The sequence below is a fragment of the Sphaerodactylus townsendi genome, linkage group LG03 (assembly GCF_021028975.2).
Source record: "Sphaerodactylus townsendi isolate TG3544 linkage group LG03, MPM_Stown_v2.3, whole genome shotgun sequence".
NCBI classification, from domain to species: Eukaryota; Metazoa; Chordata; class Lepidosauria; order Squamata; family Sphaerodactylidae; genus Sphaerodactylus; species Sphaerodactylus townsendi.
The window spans coordinates 160,104,503-160,128,118 of NC_059427.1; the positions used below are offsets into that span (position 1 = coordinate 160,104,503).

The 23,616-nt window shown below is 41.8% G+C and overlaps 1 protein-coding gene across 2 annotated transcripts in view; it reads left to right on the forward strand.

The window, feature by feature from the left end:
- The window catches only part of NFIX (nuclear factor I X), a 259,293-nt gene that overhangs the window by 24,322 nt on the left and 211,355 nt on the right, over positions 1–23,616 (forward strand). The window contains exon 1 of one of the 2 annotated variants that reach the window (XM_048491596.1): positions 17,859–17,878. The exons of the other annotated variant lie outside the window; for it this stretch is intronic. The gene's annotated coding sequence lies outside the window, so the exon portion shown is untranslated. Of the gene's footprint in view, positions 1–17,858; positions 17,879–23,616 lie in introns of those variants that run through there. 2 annotated transcript variants of the gene reach the window in all.

A 23,616-nucleotide genomic window follows, 5' to 3' on the forward strand; every position in this document is an offset into this window, starting at 1 on the left:
ATGTGAAAATTTGGGGGCGATCCGTCCAGCCGTTTCAGCGTTAGGGCATGACTAACAAAGTCACTGTTAGCTTTATATATATATATATATAGATTTATCATGGCCCAGTGACCCAAACCAATAAAAATAATTATGTACCAATTGAAAAATAAAGTACCAATTGAATAGCAGAACAACAAGTGAAATATTATAAATTTGCACAAGTGTCAAAGTGTGAAAACAAAACAATGTATAGTAGAAATCATCATCCAAGATCGTCTGGTTTTTCAATCTAAATGCCTCCACCAAAAATTTTGCTGCCTTCAAAGAAATTCTGCTGTTTTTATCTTCTAACACAGACCTACATTAGAGAATGCCCTGCTGGCCACATCTGGCCCTCACATGGATATTCCTCGACTGGCCTCCTCAAATATGCTGAGTTTAGAGGCATCTTTGAAAGCCCCGCAGAAGCCGGTTGCCTTGGCTGCCGGCTTCTGCGGGGCTTTCAAAAGAACCTCGCCCCCCTGCCTTTTGGTCCGGCCCTCCACAATATTTTCTATTTCTTATGTGGCCCCATGGAAAAAATAATTGCCCACCCCTGTTCTAACACAATGGTTCCCAACCTGGGGTACACACCCACAGGGGAACAAGCTGGAGCATTTGGGGGTACAGGAAAAATACATAATGAGTTTACTAATATGGGGGTACAGTTTTAGGGAGATGGGTTACCTAGGGGTATGAGAGTGAAAAATAAATTGGGAATCGCTGTCCCAACAGAGTGAACACAGGACTGAGCTGAGCTTCCCCTTGGGTTTGACAACAGGGGGCAAATCCTTAATTGGCACTCGGGATGGTACAACTTACAGTCCAAAAGAATGTGTAGACAGTTTCGGTGTCCTGAGAGTTGCAGAGATACACTCAAAACGAGGAAGGACACCTTTGAACATACCTGTCAGGTATTCAAAATTTAGTCTTTAATTTTGTTTTTGTAAAAAGCCTACAATAACCCGGGCCAGACAAGGTCTTTAAATAATTAGTGCAACGACTGGGTGCCGTATAGTTTATATGAAAGAAAGGCAGGGAGTAGTTCATATTCAAAAAGCTATGAAAAGTGTCCGTTGCTCTTTGAAGATTTTTGGCAAGCAATGATCTTTTCCACCTTGCACACTCACCGTTATTTTATCCAATAACACTATATTCTAAATTCACCGATACCAATAATCCAATAATCCAAACTTGGTAAATTTGATACTTTCCAGTGCTTTGCCTCCCATCATTCTTGCTGTAGCTTTTTACTGTCATACAAAATACCAAACATGTTTTTAAAATTGATCAACACTGAAACATAATGAACAAAGCAGAAACAACAAAAATATATTTATCCCCACAATTTCACATATACCTTTTTAAACACTTTTCTGAAAGCATCTGATTGAACAACAGCGACAGTAAATGGTACAGTGCACTTTTTTCTTTACGTGTTTTCGGCATAAATTGGACACATCTTTAAAGCATCATTCCAAATTTTAGAGGTGTCAAATGTTAATACAGTTTTCTCTAATTTCAGGATTTTTGGAGAAATGATCCACATCTGAAAAAATTGATTTCCCAAATCCTCTCTGGAATTTCTGTCCCTATCCACATTTTTGTTTAAATTTTCTGCTTCTAAATAGCCTCATTTTTGATTAAATTTCCCCTTAACTTTCCTTTTTCAGGAAAAATACACAAAACTTTCCAGGAAAATCCTTCAGACCTTACTTATGATTTCATTATCATTTCATATTGGGATATGTTTTGTTGTGTGGCATAAAAATGCATATGCATGTTTTTGTGTTTTATTGCTTATGTTAACTTTACATCACTCGCTGGTTGTTGGTCAGTTCATTTCTTAACCGTCTGCTTTCTGTACTGGTTCCCGGATACAGTTAAATTGAGCTTTTAAGGCAATAATGACATCCTAAAGAACTGGAGAGAAGTACGGTTACAGTTAGAAGTTAGCTTTTTGTTAAGGTGAGGACAACGAAGGTTAACTCATATTTATTTGTACACAATAACACTTTATCATTAGGACAGGGTTTTGCAGTAGCCATAATTAAAACATATGGTAATTAAAGTATAAAACTCTGAAGGATGAAATATTAATCTGGCTACGAATAATGTTTGCCCTGGCTCCTAACTTTGTCAAAACCTGATTTTGTTAGTAGAAAGTGAAGGGAAGGGATATCAGATTGTTCGATGAACTAGCTAGATCACAGGTGTCAAACTTGCGGCCCTCCAGATATTGTGGACTACAGCTCCCATCATCCCCTGCCAGCATGATGCTGGCAGGGGATTATGGGAACTGTAGTCCACAACATCTGGAGGGCCGCAAGTTTGACACCTGCGAGCTAGATGAACTCTAATGTAGGCCCAGCTTATACATTCAGCAGAGACACTTTTTCAGGGATGTTTCACTTCAAGGGGCAGGGGACAGTTTATGTGTTTGCATCCTGTGAACAACACACACACCCCTCAAAACCACCAACCCCTAAATACAGAAAATCAGCTGGCTGGTGCAAAATCTGACCACTGGTACAGAACCCTGACTTGCTAATTTTCTACAGCAGGTAGTTTTGGTCATGCAGTCCAGACAACATCCTCTACCTATGGCCTCGAGAGCTGCAGTGCAGGGGGGGAAATGACCAGTTGATTCAGTTGTATGTATACAATGTCCACTGCTCAGTACCCATATCCTGACCCACACCCTTGAGGAGCCCCCAAATGGACTTCCTTATCTTTAACCTGTCTGTATGGTGCTGCCTTCTCCTGAATCAGTGGGGATGGTGGCTGACATGTTGGGACACATCTAGGTTGGCATTATGGATAAATGCCACAGGTGATGTTGTCTTTATGGCTCCGTTCAAAGTGATACGGTCTTAACCAGAGAGATACAAAACCTTAGAAATTACTATATTTTGAGTATCAATACAGAACAGTGTTTGCAGGTAAAGCTGGTATTGAGCCAAGTGACAGTGACTGGGATCAAAATTGTCAAGGACCAGACCTCTATTGAATCCTTTTCTCCCGTTGTAGCTTCTGCTGAGCTTCTCTACCAGCGGATCAGCCGTAAAACTGTAGCTGCCCTGATAGGCCCCAAGCAGAGGCTTATGTAGGGAAAATGTAGCCCAGGGCAAAATCTGTGTTCCCCCCCAATATGGGCGGCCACCCTCCCCCACCATGACCAAACAGTTTTTTTTGCACCAGGTCTTGAAGTCAGTGTATGAACCTGGAGGAAGGAGGAGGAGGGGTGCATCCAAAACTGAACTGTGAACTTTGGCATTGCTTTACATCCAACATACTTCCAGTTGTTAGATCTTGGAAAATGTATAGTCATTAACCCCTGGTTAATGGAAGACCACAAACTGTACATGAGTCAGCAATGTGATGCGGCAGCTAAAAAGGCCAATGTGATTCTGGGCTGTATTAATAGGAGTATAGTGTCTACATCAAGGGATGTAATTGTACCTCTCTATTCTGCATTGGTTCGACCTCACCTGGAATACTGTTTCTGTATTCAAGAAGGATATTTGTCAGGACTACAAATCCCAGCAATCACCAGCTCCCGCCTTTTTGCGTTAGAATGGGAAACAGAGCTGGGGAGCTACGACAAAATGAAACTACCGTGTTTCCCCGAAAATAAGACAGTGTCTTATATTAATTTTTGCTCCCGAAGATGCGCTATGTCTTATTTTCAGGGGATGTCTTATTTTCCTGTGTTCTGTTCGTCGGGCATGCTTCCAAACAAAAACTTTGCTACATTTTACTTTTGGGGGATGCCTTATATTTTGCACTTCAGCAAAACCTCCACTACGTCTTATTTTTAGGGGATGTCTTATATTCGGGGAAACAGGGTATGTAGCTCCATCAGAACCAATGAGAGACCAGGAACTGGGGGGAGGGGAAAAGCTGATTGGCTGCTGTCTGTTTTTGTAAATAGAATAAATACTGGAACTGAGGACAAGAATCCTCAGTTCCAGCACACTGTAGCTACGGCGACCCAAATCAATAAAGTTCTTCTTTTTAAGTTAACTTTGAGTGGTGTTCAGCCTTTCAATATTGCCAAGCTGGAACGGGTGCAGAGGAGGGCAACCAAAATGGTAAAAGGTCTGGAATCCATGCCCTACAAGGAGAGATTTAGGGAGCTGGGGATGTTTAGTTTGGTGAAGAGAATGTTTTCTGCCCCCACGTGACTAAATGGCCACTGCCTGGGGACATTTGACCCTATATGTCCCCCTGGACCCAAGTGGCACTTTCTGTGCAGGCTGAAGAAATGTTTTTACTCCAGTTAGTCTATTCTAACCAAGGACGTAAGTTGGGGGGGGGGGGTTTCCCCGGGTTCAACCCCCCATTACATGTCTGAAGCTCCGCCCCATTTGTGTTTTTTGTATTTTTAGGTTTTTTTCCAGTTTTTAGCCTGTAGGGGGAGCAGCTTTTAGGCTATCAGCACCAAAATTTCAGGGAGTTTTCGGGGGGACTCTCCTGATGATACAACCCAGATTTGGTGAGGTTTGGTTCAGGGGGTCCAATGCTATGGACTCCCAAAGGGGGTTCCCCCATCCCCCATTGTTTCCAATGGGAGCTAATAGGAGATGGGGGCTACATCTTGGGGGGTCCATGACTTTGGACCCCCTGAACCAAACTTCACCAAACCTGGTTGGTATCATTAGGAGCGTCTTCCTGATGATAGTTTGGTGCTGCTAGCACTAACTTTCTGAAAGTTTGGTTGTGGTAGCTTAACAATTGCACCCCTGACAGCAGCCCCCCCCCCCCCAAATTTCCCCAGATTCTCCTTTTAAATCCACCCCCTTCAGCATGGATTTAAAGGGAGAATCTGAGGTCCCCAGTTTAAACATTGAAAGTGATGCTGTTTCAGGGTGTGGGAATAATCCACCCCAAAACAGCATCACTTTTAATGTTGTTTTAACTGGGGACTCCAGATTCTCCCTTTAAGGTGGATTTAAAATGAGAATCTCGGCTGCCTAGTTTAAACAGCATTGAAAGTGATGCTGTTTGGGGATGGATTCCAGCATCACAGTGGCTGCCCATGGAGGGGAGTCAGATTTTGCACCATGCTCCATTTCCCCTGGATACGCCTCTGCCCGGAGGGGAAGGCAGAAGGTACTGCCAGCTGCTGGCTGGGAGCTCAGCCGGTGGGGAGGGGGCAGAGCGAGGCAGGGGAGTCTGCCATCCCTGGCCTCAGAGAACTGCTTTTATAAGCACAGAGACCAGACCGGAGATGGGGCTTGGGGAGGTGTGCCCCCCCCCCAACCCACCCCATTAAAAAATCTATAGCTACGTCACTGACTCTAACTGATGGTTTATTATTGATCATTATATTATTATTTATACTATCAGGAGCCTCTGAACCAACTGTCATTTTCCTGTCCCAGGTTATTTGTTTGGAATCTGTTGGCTGGAATAGTTTGGGAGAAGTTTAGATAGTCTCTTTAGAATCAGACAGATGCTACAGTCTCTATTTATATCCTAAATTTGACAGAAGTTCTCCAAATTGTCTGTCAAAAGGCCCACAAAAGCACACAAACAAAACAAAAATAAAATGAAGGGATATCTAACAGATATTATTGACCAGTCTGGAAATATTTTTTAAAAATGTATAGATGCTGATGAAATAGCCAGCATTGACTTTATATGTGCTGCTTCTGCAATAGCTGAATTTTTTAAAATTCTTGTGTGCTGGCATGACATTTCCGTGTCATGTCTGAACCTCCCCCCGCCCCCCAGTTTTTGTTAGTGCCTAGCAGTCAATTGTTAGATTCACTGCGGAGCTATCACAGCAACATGATATTGGTTCATTATTAGCCTGACTGGTGTTAGTACAATTCTGAATTTCCATTGAAAGCAGCTTTTCATTTGTTTCTTCAGACTAGCTTTGTGTATCTGAAAAACTACCGTAGCTGCAGAGCTGTGTACGGTAATGATGCTGCTACTTTGAAATACAAAATGATCGTTGCCAGTTTATGGAGTTGCTTGTGCCCATGTTGGGAATGCCGACGTGAAATGTAGTTCAACTGAGCTTTAAGCATCGTTGACTACTGAAGACCAGTGGTTGCTTACAGAGTAGTTGCAGGTCTGAACTTCAAAGCGAAGTAAATGAATCCCTTCTGCAAATTACTTTCTTAAACTCTGTTTGGTCATGGTTGAAAAAACTCCCAGGACTTTGGTCTACCTTTTGGGTAGGCAGTTTGGTAGGATTCGGTGTTTGAAACAGGTTAGGGCTGAACTGTGTATGATCCTCTTTTGCCTTCTACGATGAATGCATATTAATAGTTTGTTCTTGACACTTAATAATCCCACTGGTGTTTGCACATCTCCCGCACTTGCCTGAGCCTGAAAGAGGCTAATTTAGCAATGGAATGCGCGCTCTAGCCAGCCTGGGTATTGTAGTCAGATTACTAACGCAGGAACTACAACACAGCATCACATATGAAGCAGTCTGAGGATGAACGACTCAGGCACTGCTGTCCCGGAAGGCTGGTGTGCAGCGCAGGCTGGGACGCTTCCTGGTTTGGGGAGCTCTTTGGCAGTGAGGCGTGTGGAAAAGTTCGGCAACATCTTGGTGGGCAGGAAGATACACAAAGATCCTGCTGCTTGGTGTAGGATTTCCGATACTGGATCTTCAGTGACTTACTAGACACAAGTGTTTGTATTTTAGCTGGAGGTGCTTTAAAAATATGGCTGGCAAGTGTGGGTAATGCTGCTGGTGGTGGGGAAGCCATTATAGATTTTTTTCCTGGTGTTTGGTGTGAAAACAAAGGCCATGGTCTTCCCCTGTCCCAAGCACACAGCCATGTGTATGTGGAACGCGTGCAGGGCCCAAGGGAATGGCCCCCCTACCCTTTACTGGCCATTCCTGCTCACCTCTCTGGGTCTCCCCCTCTTGCCACAGCCTTCAAGACATTCCAGGCTCCTATTCTGCTCATCTTTATAAGCATCATCTGGAGGATCAAGTCCCTTCTTCCCTGTTGGTATTAGTGATGCCTTTTATTACTGAGAACAGGTATAGTATCGTAGCAGAGTGGGTACACCAGGAACCCCAGTCCAAAGGAACACAGGGAATATTCCCAGGAGTGAAATAGACCCTTTGGCCCCATGCCCCCCATCTCCCCCTTCCTGATCAGATTATTAGGGGCTTGTTTAGGAAACATGGCTTCATGTCTGGCTCCTAGCAATTTTTTTCAGGTTTTGAGTGATTTAAAATATATTTTAAATCACTCAAAATCTGAAAAAAAAATATATACAACACACACACAATATATATATGTATTGTATATGTATAGAGACATATATATGTCTATATATGTATAGAAATTACCTGAATTATCTGAACGCTCTCCAACACCCAGTTTTGAAATAATAGCAAAAATTAATCATATACATATATATATACATACACACAAATATATATATACACACACACACATATATACACACACACACATACACACACACACACACACACACATACATACATATATATATATATATGCACACACACACATATATATACACACAAATATATATATGTATACACACACACAAATATCTCTCTCTCTCTCTCTCTCTCTCTCTCTCTCTCTCTGTGTATATGTATATGTATGTATATGTATATATGTGTATATATGTGTATATATATGTGTGTGTGTGTGTGTGTATGCGTGTATGTGTATATATATATATGTATATGATTAATTTTTGCTATTATTTCAAAACTGGGTGTTGGAGAGCGTTCAGATAATTCAGGTAATTTCTAAATTTTCTGTTGCCATTTATAAGAGTCCCACCCACAATGACCCCGCTGGATCGAGGCCCCTGAGTCTGACTAATCTTGTCCACAGGCGTGGTTTAGCGTTTGTTGCTCAAATGACAGCGTGGTTGTAAGGTATCCTGCCTTGGCTGTTTCTCTCCTGAGTGGAAGCCGCAAATGATTTTTTAAAAATTCTGTGCAGAGAATTTCCAGAGAAGGCAATGGTGGAAAGGTATTCCTTTGAACTTGCCAGCCTCCTCGTCCAACTCGAGTTCTTGCCTGCCTCACGTCTTCTATATCACCTTGGTTTTATTGGGCATCGATTCCAATTCTGTCGGTTCCGAGATACAGTTGATAATTTGCCTTGATGAAGCTTCACAGAAAACAGGAGGTGTTGAAGACAGACCAGCGTCTCTGCTCAGCCAGGTCATAGCGGATGCAAATGCTTCCGCCCGGAACTCCTTGGGTCCTCTTTTTCTTTCCTAGCTAGTGTTTTGCACTTCCCTGGTGTTGTGCCCAAAAGTACTGAAGATCTTAAAAAATGAAATTGAGGAGCGAAGCCTACCTGTGACGAGGCAGGAGACAGCCCCCCATCTGTTGTCATAAGAAGAAGAACTGGTTTTTATATCCTGCTTTTCTTGACCTTTAAGGAGTCTCAAAGCGGTTTACAAACTCCTTTCCCTTCCTTTCCCCACAGCAGACGGATATCCTGCAAGGCAGGTGGGACTGAGAGAGTTCTGAGAGAACTGTGACTGGCCCCAGGTCACCCAGCAGGCTTCACGTGGAGGAGTGGGGAAATGAACCCAGTTCTCCAGATCAGAGTCTGGAGGAGCGGGAACTCAAACCTGGTTCTCCAGGGCCCCTTCCGCACACGCAAAATAATGCGTTTTCAAACCACTTTCACAACTGCTTGCAAGTGGATTTTGCCATTCCGCACAGCTTCAAAGAGCACTGAAAGCAGTTTGAAAGTGCATTATTCTGCATGTGCGGAATGAGCCCAGATGATAGTAACAGTATACTATTATAATCCCCCCATATTTTGACTGACTTCAGGGTGAGTGTAGTAGGGAATGAGGTTTTGGTTCTCAAAAAAGCTGTGGCCCTCGACAAGAATGTCTTGTGCTGGAAGCTGTATGACCACATTCTCCTGTGCTGCAGATGTTAACTTTTCTGAGGCTAGATTAAAATATATATACATATTTTTGTGGTAGTGGAAGCTATTTTGAGCTAATTTTGGCATTCTGCTGTTGTATGTAATCTTTATCACGTCAGTAGGAAAATGGGAATCTGGCATTTCTTCCTAAAGTTAGGGAAGGCAGAGTTTCTAGTCGGTTGCTGGTCATGTTTCAGTTCTACTTTGGCAATTTGTTTGACTTTAGTGTACTATGCATCTACCTTTAAGCTCTAAGAACAAAGCAAGCTCTGAAGGGCCCGCTTTTCATAAAATGGTTCTACTCTGATTTTAACTACCTTATAATGAAGGCATTCAAAACTTATGCTGGCATTGAATTCTGCAAGCCAAGTATGTGAGGAAAACTCCTGTCAAATATTTTCCTCTTTGAAATGAGTGAAGTTCTTTTCAGGAGACCCTTTTCCTTGCTCAAAATGCATTGCACACAAATCTAAGAACATTTTTCAAATTTTCCAAAGGACATTTTTGGGATCACTGGAAAAAAAATACATCCAGTTATGTTTTTTTTTTTCTTTTGGACTGAATGACACATTTTAAGAAACAGTTTTGGGAGATTTTGGGGACCACAGTCATTTGTTTTCCTTGTGAAATGCCATTTAAGATGAGATTTTATTCACTCAAAACAAATAGCATGAAAAATTAAGGCCTCCCAATTTTTTCCTTTAAAAAAATCAAGAAATTTGAGGGAGCACTAAAATGCCTTTGAATATATATTTCTTTTGGAAGGAGTGATAGATGCTGAGAGCATAGTAGGTTGTAGCAGTTTGCAGCTCTCTCTTTAATATTTGGCGTACTTACCATTTTGCTTGTAGCAAACAAAGGCAAAATACAAACTTTTAAATGCTATGAATATGCCAATTAATACAATTCATGCTAATTAAATTGAAATGATTCCTTTTGTGTAAAGGCAACAAAATAAGTTTAGGCTTGTTAAGAAAATACGCACTAAATATATTTCAGTTTCCCCCCAAATTTCCACGTTTTTCTGAAAAGAGAAAGAGAAAGAAGAAACATTTTTTACCCTAGGCACCATCATTTTCAGATATTTCCTAAGGAGTAATCTGGTGTTGTGTCTCCTGCCCGTGCTGGACGTAGTTATTTAGTTTTGGGTTTTCTTCTACAATCTCTTCTAACTCTTGCACCATTTTAAAAGCACAAGTCCGGCTGTCATTGGTGCGTGGGCCCCCTCCATTTTAAATCATTTTTTGCCCCTATTTCTTTTGCTGTAAGATCTCTTTTTGAAAACAGTTTTGAAAAAACAAATAATCCATGCTACCACTTCTTGTCCTACAGCAGAAGTGAAAAGCCTGCCTGTTTCCCCACTTCCCAAATGCAGCTGTTTCTTCAGCATCTTTCCTAGTCTTGGAATGGGCGTGGCATCTTGCATGAATGGGTGCAATTGCTCCAGGTCATTGTTTATAAAGGAAATAAAGAAGTCAGCACCCTCCACATTTTGTGCATTGAACAGGAAGCTCATGTGTTTGAGAACAATCTAAAGGTGGACATTCATATTATTTTTCTGTGAAATGGAGTGTGTAGGGAAGTGTCCAGAAATTCCAGACATGTCTTTGTAATTCTTTTAAAAAGTCAAATGTGTCAGGCTTGTGTTTGACTTGCCTTCCAGATCTTTAAGGTCCAATACTAAGAGACTGTTATTGGCAGTCATTTGCCACACACTGCTTGTTTGTGGCTTTCAAGGGAACTGTGGCATTTTTGTTTATAGTATATCATTCCAGAGAGACACTGTACTCCAGTGGTTCTGCTCCTACTTGAAAGGCAGGTTCCTGAAAAGGTTGCCAGGGAAGGATGCCTTTTCTTCTTCTCCACGGTGTGCATGCTGTGAAGGTCCGTGAAGTCTTGTACCTTTCCCCTGTGCAGTCTGACAGCTGCTTGAAAACTGCCAGGAGGATAATCAGGAAGTTGGGAGTGAGGAGCTAGCCATATGCAGGCAATGCCCAGTTTCACATGGCAGGCAGTAGACACGCTGGGCTGATCCCAGAGTAATGTAAAGGTTTGGTTACTGTCTTGCAGACATACCTGGGACTCCCTCAGAAAAGTGCCAGGAATCTCCAGCTGGCCTGAAAACCATAGTGAAGCTATTATCCAGGGATTTTCAATAAATGGTGCACATATTAGAGATATGCACACTGTTACCACTGGGTATATTTCTGGACATAACTGAAGTACTGGTTTTAAACCATCAAGCCCTAAACTCTTCGGGACCTTGGTATCTGGGCGAGGCCGTCTTGCATGTAAATCTGCCTGTACACTTAGACCAGTGATGGCGAACCTTTTCAAGACCGAGTGCCCAAATTGCAACCAAAAACCCACTTATTTATTGCAAAATGCCAACCCGGCAATTTAACCTGAATATTGAGGTTTTAGTTCAGAAAAAACAGTTGGTTCCGAGTCACGCGTTCTGAATAACTTAGTGAAGCAAACGTGCAACGCTTCAAATGAGTGAATCACGATCCTAGGAGGGTTTACTCAGAAGCAAGCCCCATTGCCAGCAACCAAGCTTACTCCCAGGTAAAGGATCATGCCCAGGCCAGCCTAGATATGTGTGTGTGTGGTGTGTGTGTGAATTTCTACCCCCTCCCACTTGATGAACTCTGTGCGCAAGTCCCACAGAGAGGGCTCTGAGTGCCACCTCTGGCACCCGTGCCATAGGTTCGCCACCACTGACTTAGACTGTCATCTAAGTGGGAATTTGGATTCTGGCAACTGGTGTCAGGCCTTTTCGATTGTGTTGCACTTGTCATGCAAAATATTTTCTCCACAGGAAACCACCCCCCACCCCAACAGTTTTGGGACACTGAAATATATGTAGTACTTCTTTCCTATCAGCGCTGAGGATGTAAAATTTCCAGAAATGTTTAAGTCAAAGAAGAAAAAAAATATCGGAGGAAAAAGTAGAAATTTGAGGGGAAATTGAAAAATATGCGCTATAGTACCATCTAAAACAGGGAGTTGGTGTTACACTCGGGTTGGCTTAAATGCTACTTGTGACAATCTAAGGGACAGTTACACCAGCTCTGGGGCACTTATGCCAGTTCATTCAACAACGGAAAAGCAGTGAGAGTCTTGCATATGCCCCACCTGAAGGTTAGGTATCCTTCCAAGTAGAGAAAGGCATCTTGGATTTATGTGTAGAGCCTGCCCACATCGTTTCTGAAAGCATCTAGCTCATTCTAAAAGGGGAAATGTTTCATAGGAATTTTTTGTACTTCCCCAGATTTTTAATTTTTCTATCAGAAAACTGAAAAAGGCCTCAGGAAATAAAAATGCCCCCCTCCCTTTTTCAATTTTTTTTTTTGGTCTGGGCCTTCACATCTTTAATGGGCAGGATTCCTGAACTTAATTTAGCATGTTTTTGGAATTTAAAAGTACAGATGCCTCCATTTTGTTCAACACAGATGTGTAAATATTCTCAACAAAAGCAAGCTGCAAACTGCAACACGCTGTGCTACCTCAGTGCATGTATTATTTTTTTGCCATCTCCGAGGAAAGAAAAAATAAAAATTGAAAACAGGAAACCCATTTTGTAATAAACAAAAGAAAGTATATTATTTGAACAGAAACAGTCTGATAAATTCACAATAGGACTAGCAGCATATTTGGATATCATTAAACTTTGGAACGCTGAAAAACCTACCGGTAGTAGGTCGCTCTAAAATGTCAAGGGTTTTTGGTGCTTTTAAAAATATTTTAATTGTTTACTATTTGGGGGCGCAGGAGAAAGCGTCATATGAATTCCTTCAATAAAAATATAAATACATAAATACATAAAACATAAATAAATAAGATCAACAACTCTGTATACATTTCCTGTGCTACAGACAAAGGGTTCCCTGTTATTTCCCACAACTTACCAGTCAATATTGAGTAGTGGACATCTCAGCAAATACATAATATTCATCTCTCCAGCAGCCTGGATATCCCAGACTGGACCAAGTTCATGTGAGCTTGGAAGCAAGATAGTATTTGATTGGGAGAACACCAGGAGAGACCCGTGTTGCTACATAGAGGCAGGTAACAGCAACCACCTCTGCTCATCTCTTGCCTTGACCTGGATGGGCAAGGCTAGTCAGATGTGATCAGATCTTGGAAGTTAAACATTGTCAGAGCCAGATAGAAATTTGATGGGAGACTCCACAGAGGTCCTTGGTCACAAGCAGGGGCCAGTGGTGGCAAACCAGGTCTGAATGTCCCTTGCCTTGAAAACCCTGTTGTTGTTGTTGGTGGTGTTGTTATCATCATCATCATCATCATCTCTCCACTACTCACGTTTAATACACATATGGATTGGTCTCTGTTAAAAGTGTGTGTGTGTGTGCACACTTGGAAGGGTCAGTTCCTCAGCACAATACACTATTGCTACCTGTCCGGAGTTCTTCATATGGGGCTCAACAAAACTATAGCTTTTCTTCCTCTCGTTCCCTGTGTGGAAGAAAATTTGTCTTCGTTTGACTTCAGGCATGTTAAGTCAGCTGAAGTGTCTATTATTATTATTATTATTAATATTATTATTATTATTATTATTATTATTTATTATTATTATACAGTTATACACAGCAAACAAGATCAATATGCTGGATTCTGTATTACATCACACGTCGGACACTTCCCAAGCATCTAGGACTGTGTGATGTATCGACGAATAATGCGTGCAGAGCCGAGTAGGGTGGCCTTTTGCAGCTGACATATGGTGATTTTGTCAGCGCCAATTGTTTTTAAGTGCTGTTCAAGATCTTTAGGCACTGCACCCAGTGTGCCGATCACCATTGGGACCACCTTTACTGGTTTGTGCCAGAGTCTTTGTAGTTCAATCCTTAAATCCTCGTATCGTGTAAGTTTTTCCAGTTGCTTCTCATCAATCCTTCTGTCACCAGGAATTGCAACATCAACTATCCACATCTTTCTTTTTTTTTCCTGTCAATCGTGAGGTCAGGAGTATTGTGTTCCAAAACTTTGTCAGTCTGGAATTCGGAAGTCCCAGAGTAGTTTTACGTGCTCATTTTCGTAGTGACCTTTTCAGGTTTGTGATTCCAATTCAGTTCTTTGTCACAGGCAGATGGTAGTTGTGGCACAGAAGTTCCAGTGAATCATCTGAGCAACAGTATTATGCCCTCTGCTTGTAGTCCCATTCATGCTGATCTTCTTTACTACAGCAGCTAAGTATGTGATCTATTGTTTCGTCTGCTTCCTTGCAGAGTCTGCACTTGGTATCTTTATTTGACTTTTCAATTCTTGCTTTCATGGCGTGCTTGTTCGAATCTCTGCTGTTTCTGTTCCTTGCGGGCTGCAAGAATCAAGCTCCTCAGTCTCCTCTTTTTCAAAAGTTCCATTTGTGAGCCACAACCAGGTTTTTTTTTTTCCTTTTGTCAATTTTGTCCCTCAATTTTTTCTAGGAACTGTCCATGGAGAGCCTTCTTTTGCCAGTTTTCTCTTCTGCTTTGCAGTGTATTTTTATGGCATGTCACTCTTTGTCTTTTGCACTTTGGAGCAGTTTTCTGCTGTTGACTTCCATCAATGTTGGTTCTTCACTGTTTTCACATAATCTGCCAGTGCATGTTTCTCTTCTTCCACCGTTTGTTCTTTAATTTGCAGAAGCCCTCTACCTCCTGATTTTCTGGGTAGGTAAAGTCTGTCAACATCACTTTATATTGAGGGTGTAATGAGGTAGTGGATTTGTCATCAGCTCTTTCTTTGTTTTTTCTGTCCAGATCATCCAGCCTCTGCTTAAGCGCCCAGTTCACAATTCCAGCAGTGTATCTGATGACGGGTATGGCTCCAGGTAGTTGATAGCTCCGGATCCTATTCCCCGGGCCAAGTTTAATTTGTTCTTCAAAATTTTTTCTGACCCTTTGGACATATTCTCCTGCCTGACCACATTTTTTCACATGTCCATTCTTGATGTTGTCCAGCTGTAGTATTCCCAGGTATTTAGTAGGATTCAGGTTGATTGCACTTTTATGAGTTTTTTCCATTGGGCATCTCTATGCTTGCCTTACTGTCCAGTAATTTTCCCTTTCTTCGAAATGCCACTGTATGCATTTTGTCCAAGCCGAACTCCATACTTCAATGTCATTGCTGAAGATTCTGACTGTGTTGGTCAGTGACTGAATGTCAGTTTCTGATTTTCCATAAAGCTTTAGGATCATCCATGTACAGCAAGTGGGAAATTTTGGTGAATTTCTTTGCAGTTTGATAGCCCAGGTTTTGTTTTTTTTTTTTTGTACCAGAATTGTTGACAGTGGGGATCCATTGCAATGATGAACAACAATGGTGACAGTGAGTCACCCTGGAAAATTCCTCTCTTTGATGTTGACAGTTCCATAGCTTTGGTTGCCCACAAACAACTCAACCAGTTTTTCCAGTGTTTCATTGCATTTTGGAGTAGAACTTTGCTAATATTTCTATCACAAAACCCCAATGACATCCATGACATTTGATGATCCAACTGTGTGGCAGTGAGCTCTAATGCTTTTTTGTCAATCAAATCCACGTTGTATACAGGTTTGTTTTGTGGCTTTTGCAGTTCTCCAGTATCGATTTTATCAATCAGAATCTGATCTTTGGTGCCCCTACTTCTTCTTTTATTACATTTTTGTTCTACTGGCAAGATGTTATTTGCCTGGAAGTAACTTTGGATTTGATCAGCACTTATGCCTGTCAGCAGTTTGAACATTGTAGGCAAACACGTTATATGGCCCGTAGTTTCCTGGTATTGTCCCTTTTGCTGAATCTTTTCCTGTATCAAATATGTTTTCCCAGTTACTATCCATTCACTGATAAGTTTCCAGTTTTGCAGCATTTCATTGGAATTGCTTGGCCATTTTTTTGAGTGCAGGCTGGTCAGATAATGTTGTTGAGGCAAAATCCATGCAACTGATCTTTGCCAGGTTATGTCCAATTTTTGACTTTTTTCTCTCTTTTACTGATCATTTTCTGTTGTTATTTCCAAAGTTTCTCATCTTGTTCTTTGGAAAATTTCTTTTCAAAGTCTTTTTATCCACCCAACCATTTTTACAGTTGTAGCCTTTTTTCTGTTTCCTACAAATCTTTCCAGAATGTATTTTGTCAGCTGTTTTTCTGGTTTTTCATTCTTCTGCACAGCTGCCTGCTGATTCAGACTCTGGTAGAACTGCCTTTGATCAGATTGGTAAGTTGATTTTGTTTCTTGTACTGGATTACTCTAGCTTCATATCGTTCAATTTTTTCTGGCTGTTGCTGTGATTTGTTGTTTTTCACAATTTCAAGTGCTTCTTCAATTCTTTTTTCTTAGTGATTTCCAGCCAGTATATCTTTTTAATCAGGTTATTCTTTATTTTTTGACATTTTTTCAGTTTTTGTTCCTTCATGTTCTTTCTTCAGATTGCTTTGCATCTGATCGTAGGGCTCTTTTGATTTTTAACTCCAACCTAGATTTTCCATTTTGGTTTTCCTTCCAGTCATTTTTCTATGCGGGCTTCCAGTTTTTGTATCCCCAATTCTTGTGTTACAATCACTGCTTGTACTGTATGCAAAGCTGATTAGTTTCTTCCATTGATGTTATCTGGATAGTTGCGAGTGCAGCATTCAAGCATCTTCCATTAGGGGTGCCAGATGTTCTTCTTGGTACTGTTATTTTCTAATGTTGGCAGTCTTTGCCTTTCTTCCTTTGATGCAGCATAGATCAAGAATTTTCTCTTTAAGTTCTTGTTGCCTTGTGGTCAATGTGTGCCAGGTGTCACGAAGAAAAATGGACACAGGTTTTTCTCATGCAAAATTTCTGCATTTTCTTCTGTCTCAAAAATGTTCAGTGGACTCAGATTTTTGTTAGAACTCCTTGGCACAATTGTCTCCACAGTTGCCTGTTCTACTGTTTCCATGATTTTTCCGTTATTTCTTTCAAAGTTCGACTCTTCACTGAACACCTTGTTCCTGGTTATGAATCAGCCTCTGGTCAGCAAAGTCTCAGCGTTCAGTTACAGTTGAATCTGGATATTCTGGAAGTTTCCACAGCCGGTACATCCGTTTTTTGAGTAGCCAGCGCTTTTTTGGGGTCTCTGATTTATGGTAGCAGTTCATGACAGTTCGATTTCTCTGGCATTGAAAAAATTTCTGTCAGCTTTGTAGTTTGTTTCTTTGCTTCCAGTTGCCCTGCAGGCCCATGCCCTGGATTTGCTCAGCAATGGGTCCTCCTGGTTCCTGTAGCCCACTTTATTCGAAGCCGGGATGCCCAGGTTCACCAGCACCCGGCTCGCGTGTCCTTATTATCCTGGGCTACCTTGACCGAGTTTGCCGAGTATAGACTTCTTTTTGAGTTTGTTTCACCATATTTTAATGGGTTGGGTGCACTTAGTCCTTCTCCTCAATTAAGACCACTCTGGCATGGTTGAACCTGCTGGTAGTTTGCACTACCGCCAGCACAGCTCTCAACATCACAGAAGCAGTTAAGCCCCCCGCCAACGACAAGGCGGCACCCGGTGGGGGGATTATTATTATTATTATTATTATTATTATTATTATTATTATTATTATTATTATTATTGTTGTTGTTGTTGTTGTTGTTGTTGTTGTTGTTGTTGTTGTTATTGATGATGATGATGATGATGATGATGATGATGATGATGATGATGATGATAATTTGATTTAATATACCACCCTATCCCCGAAGGGCTCAGGGCGGTGTACAGTATAAAACATCACATATAAAACCATACATACAATTTAAAACAACAGTTATGTCCTAAAGCAGCGTCCCACGAAACCCTTACACAACCCTCCCAAAAAGAATAATGGGTCCCGATGGTGTTAGGGACCCACATGGAGCAGAGGGGAGGGGGCTGGGATGAAGAGGTTAGTGAGGCCAGGAGCTGCAAAGCTAAGTCACCTCAACTGGTTCTGGATCAAGAACAGTGAGTATCACTAGAATATTCCAAGTTTATGTTGTCGTTGAGCATGCTTAGCTGCGGGACTGTAAATGTACTTGGGAGAGGCATCCCACCCCCCCACCCCCCACCGGCCAATTCTGCTTTGTTGTCTCCTGCGATAGTACAATGCAGATAACCGTGCCCAGGCTCCGTAGAGCAATGATGTTGGCCCGTTGCAATGCCCTTCCATCAGCCGTATCAACAGGGAGATTCACTAAAACCCCTTGCCGCCAAAGGCTATGCATATGCAACGGGAATTGTGTTGACTCTATAGACCATATTTTACTTTATTGTCCACTTTACACAGTACCCAGAGTCAAATACTTGTCACCCCTGCTACTCAAAAAAGAGTATGCATCTGACTTGCAAAAGATTACCTTTCTGTTGGACAGCCCCAGAAGTGATGCAAACAATGCAGTCACCAAATTTTTGGATTTGTATATAAAACAGCGCTTTAGGAGCAAATCCTGAACATCAGCCTTCTCTACCTGTACATTTATTTTAGTTTCCCTCTACTTGGTTAAGTGGATCTGTGTATATAATGTTGTTATGCCAATAAAGGTTCTTTGTTGTTGTTGATAGTACAATGAAGAATTTAGCTGTGGAAATTATTTTTAGTGTCTTTCTTCTGCAACTGTATGAATCCAGATCTCTTCAGCCACTTTGAGGGGGATGTTGCAGTCTGGCCCCTGACCCCACAGTAACATGTTGGGTTTCCTACCTGGCCCTGGTTCTTATCTGACATTGTCTGCCTTCAGGAGGAAACAGAAGCATCCTATTTGAGGGTCTCATAAATCTCCTCTGGCCAGACATTGCTATTTTCCTTTTCATTCCTGGAGGGGGGGGGGGGGGATCATGTAGTCAGCCAACACTACTGAATCTACCTGTGCCTTAGTAGCTTGTTGAAGGTTCCATAGTTCTTAGACAAATAATTATATTCCAGAAGAACCACATTGTGGCTTCAGTTATACTGGTATATCCAATGGAATTGGGTAAAATGATATTGACTATAGGTAGTTTTGATTGTCCAAATCAAATCTGATATTACCGGTTTGTATTCTTACATCTCTTAAAAAACCGGCACTATGTAACAAAAAGCAGAGATATGTAAAAAAAGAAAAGAATAGTGTTATTTTCATAACCTTTGTGGGTTAGCAGTGTTTATAAAGACAGGAAGAATGCTGTTCTTAACCTCTTCCTTTCCACAGGAGAGTAACAAAGCTGGTCCTTCACCAACTTTTTACTGTCTTTTATTAAAGTGTAAGTCATTATTTTACACGGTGAACTACTTTAAACACATTAACTAAAAGGCAGTATATAAATGTAGTAATTATCACGGCAGTTGTTTCCATCTGTGTGACCTAGAAGAAAATCAAGGAGGTTGAATCTCTGTATTTAACTTTCTGTTCCCTGCAATGAAAATACAGGCCGAGAAAACGACCAGTGTACGTATTGTCGAAGGCTTTCACGGCCGGAATCACTTGGGTGCTGTGTAGTTTCCGGGCTGTATGGCCGTGTTCTAGCAGCATTCTCTCCTGACGTTTCGCCTGCATCTGTGGCTGGCATCTTCAGAGGATCCTCTGAAGATGCCAGCCACAGATGCAGGCGAAACGTCAGGAGAGAATGCTGCTAGAACACTGGCATACAGCCCGGAAACCACACAGCACCCGACCAGTGTACGATTTGCTTAGTTTCTAACCTGGGTTAGACAGATAATTAATCCAGCAACTATTTTTGCAGCTTCTTTATGGTTTGTGGGTTAAGATAAACTGAATTTTTAAGAAAAGAAAAAGAAAACACCAGCAATAACCCAACACCTTATTTGAGTATATTTGCTATACAAAGGGATCAAGATGTAGAAGTTTGAATAGGTTGTGGTGAGGTTTAGTTGCATATTTAATTATGCATTTATAAGCCTCCCCCTCTTTAGCCAAACAAGTGGCTCACGATGCAAATAACAACACTAACAACCCTAAGAACACTTTGCTGGTTTAAGACCCACTGAATAGACCTGAATAGGAGTCTGACTAGGCCCGCTGAGCTAGGGTTGTTCTCTAAACCATTCAGAAACATCAGAATATTTAAAAAAACAGGAATCGTATTTTAACCCCTCTGCCTCATGTCCGTACCCCCTCCTCTCCACCAACCCATGTCCTCACCCACAGTAATGCAATCCGATTACTCTCTGGGCCCTCTTTCAAAGTTCCGACTTACACCCCTTGCAAAAGTGTAACGGAGGTGAGGCTTATGTGGATTGAACTGGGAGATGCTCTGCCGGGCCCATTGGCAGAAGAGGTGGGGCAGAGGGTGACGGTTACACCAACTTGTCCTAGGAGAGACGGTTCTTGATAGGTATTTAGGCCAAGATATTTTGAACGGGGGCAATTCAAGTTCACATCAGAAATCTTGGGAATGAGCATTGGGCTTTTCAGTTTGGTCGTGACATTTTCAAACTTAAGAGGTGTTTTTTTTTCTGATGATGCAGTTGCTCCAATGTAAGACCCTTAACTCTATAGAGCAGCAGTGGCGTAGTGGTTAAGAGCAAATGCATTCTAATCTGGAAGAACTGGGTTTGATTCCCAGCTCTGCCGCTTGAGCTGTGGAGGCTTATCTGGGAAATTCAGATTAGCCTGTGCACTCCCACACACGCCAGCTGGGTGACCTTGGGCGAGTCACAGCTTTTCGGAGCTCTCTCAGCCCCACCCACCTCCAAGGGTGTTTGTTGTGAGGGGGGAAGGGCAAGGAGATTGTAAGGCCCTTTGAGTCTCCTGCAGGGGACAAAGGGGGGATATAAATCCAAACTCCCCCTCCCCCTTCTCCTGCTGCTCTTCTTCTTCTTCTTCTTCTTCTTCTTCTTCTTCTTCTTCTTCTTCTTCTTCTTCTTCTTCTTCTTCTTCTTCTTCTTCTTCTTCTTCTTCTTCTTCTTCTTCTTCTTCTTCGAAGGCTTGCTTTGTTTTATTGAGCCCTTCGGAAATAGGGCGGTCCATTACGTATAATAATAATAATAATAATAATAATAAGAATAATAATAATAATAATAATAATAATAATAATAATAATAATAATAATAATAATAATAATAATAATAATAATAATAATAATAATAATAATAATAATAATAATAATAATAATAATAATAATAATAATAATAATAATATTGTTGAAAGCTTTCACGGCCAGATTCAACTGGTTCTGGTGCGCTTTCCGGGCTGTGTGGCTGTGGTCTGCTGAATCTTGTTCCTAACGTTTCGCCTGCATCTGTGGCTGGCATCTTCATATGTGGTGTATCAGATGTGGTGATATATCTCTGATGATGCCAGCCACAGATGCAGGTGAAATGTTAGGAACAAGATCCACCAGACCACGGCCACACAGCCCACCAGAACTGGTTGCTTTGTTGTTCATCTGATGCCCCAGTTCTAAATTTCTGGCTGCATTTTAGACATAGCACTGGCATACCCACTGCCATAATTGGTGGAACCTTGTTTGCTATTATTTTCTTCTGCTGTACATTTATAATTCTACCGTGCTGGCCCCTGATGGGTCTCAGACTGGCTCTCTGGGCATCCCTCTTGCAAATAAGTAGCTGTTAGCCTAGTAGCACAACAAGGCTTTGGTTCCTGCGGTAGATTGGCTACCTTCTGTGCTACGTAATCTGATCATTTGGACCACAGAATAAGTCGCAGAGAAAGAAGCGCAGAACACAGAAATTAATTACAGTATACATTTTTATTTGCATCTTGATCTAGTTTACTGTAGTGTAAATTCACCCCAGGAAGCTTCTTTCCTCTTCGTTTATTCAGTATTATGATTGCAGAATAATCCACTTCAGACATTGAGATGTGAAATATGATTTTAAAAGATCCGCATTTATTTTTCCCATGAATTGCACGAATTGGTGCTGGGCATTTCTTTCTTTTCTCTCACCACTTAGGAATCTGGCATCTGTCTGGGGAATTCCGTTGCCCCCCCCCCCTTTTTTTTTTGGTTTGCCCTCTTTTTATTTTAAACCCAAAATGGAGAAGAATACATTTAAAAGTGTATTTTATAGTTTTCCTTTGCTCACAAATACTGTGATATTTGGCTGTGTTGAAAGGGGACTAAACAAAATCAGGAAATGCTTTTCAGGCAGAAACCTGCAGCTCTTGGTTCCAGAATCTGAACTGTGCCCTAAAGCAATATGGGGATTACATTAAATGAGAATAATTAATTTTGTTTCTGCCATTTAGGCAGGATCTGAATCTATGCGAGGGGCTTGGCGTGTGGATTTTTTTCCCCGCATGAGGCTGAAATGGAGTTTGGTATGTGTGTGTTTTGGTAGGGTGAGAGGTAGGTTTAGAAGGGACCGTCGGCAAATAGATATTCAGAGGAGAACAGCAGGGATACTTTGGGGCTGAGAGATCAGAATGTTCTTTGGCTTCAGTGTTAACTAGAGAAAATATTGACATTTTTAACAGTCTTCTCCCTCGCATTCTGGGAAGGACGGGTTATGTTCATTTGAAGTCTGAATGAAGCCGGGTTTCTCTCCGTAAAACGGGGAGGCAAGTTGGGGGAACAAACATCCCCACGTTGGCCCTGGCAGCAAGCGGAGAATACATTTGTTGGTAGGAGAGGGGTTGGGCTACGTAGATCACTGCCGCAGGATTCAGTGGAGCTGTTTTGAGCTTCACTACTTCTAGCCATCCTTTCTCGTTGGTTCAGCTTCCTTTTAGCTTGCTTTATTTATTTATTTGAGGTTCTGTTTCGTCTTTCAATAATTTCACACCTGTTTACTGCTGGTTTGGGTTTGGTTTGGTTTGGTTTCCCTGCCTAGCGGAAAGGTTTACAATTCCCTTGTGGGGGGTGGGGGGAGGTATTTTCCAGTACTGTATTATCATCGGATCCCAGAGCTGAGAAGAGTCATTTTAAAGACCTTCTTCTTATCTTATTTTGGATCAATATTTATTTATTTACTTCAGCAGTGGCGTAGGAGGTTAAGAGCTTGTGTATCTAATCTGGAGGAACCGGGTTTGATTCCCAGCTCTGCCGCATGAGCTGTGGAGGCTGATCTGGGGAATTCAGATTAGCCTGTAGACTCCCACACATGCCAGCTGGGTGACCTTGGGCTAGTCACAGCTTCTCAGAGCTCTCTCAGCCCCACCAACCTCACAGGGTGTTTGTTGTGAGGGGGGAAGGGCAAGGAGATTGTAAACCCCTTTGAGTCTCCTGCAGGAGAGAAAGGGGGGGGATATAAATCCAAACTCCTCTTCTTCTTCTTATGCTTAATTTATTTCTATCAAGAGGAAGTGTGGCCTAATGGTTGGAGTATTGTATTTGTTTATAGGAAGGAGGCCAAGGTTCAAATCCCAACTCTGCCACAGAAGCTTACTGGATGACCTCGGACCAGTTACAACCTCTCAGGCTGAGCTACCTCCCAGGGATGTTGTTGTGAGGATAGAATAGAGGAGCATAGAAGGATGTGAAGCTTCTTTGGGTCTACACTGGGAGAATGTCAGGGTATAAATAAACAAACAAATGAACATCCCTCTGTTCTCCCCCAGTGGGGATGCAGTGGCATACTACCCCTCATACCCACCATTTATCGTCACAACAACAACAACAACCCTGCAACGTAGGTTAGGGACTCAAGATCACCTGACAAGCTTCCATGGCAGAGTGTGGATTTGAATCTGGATCTCCCACATTTACCTAGGTCCTAGCCCAACACCACGCCAGCTTTCTGC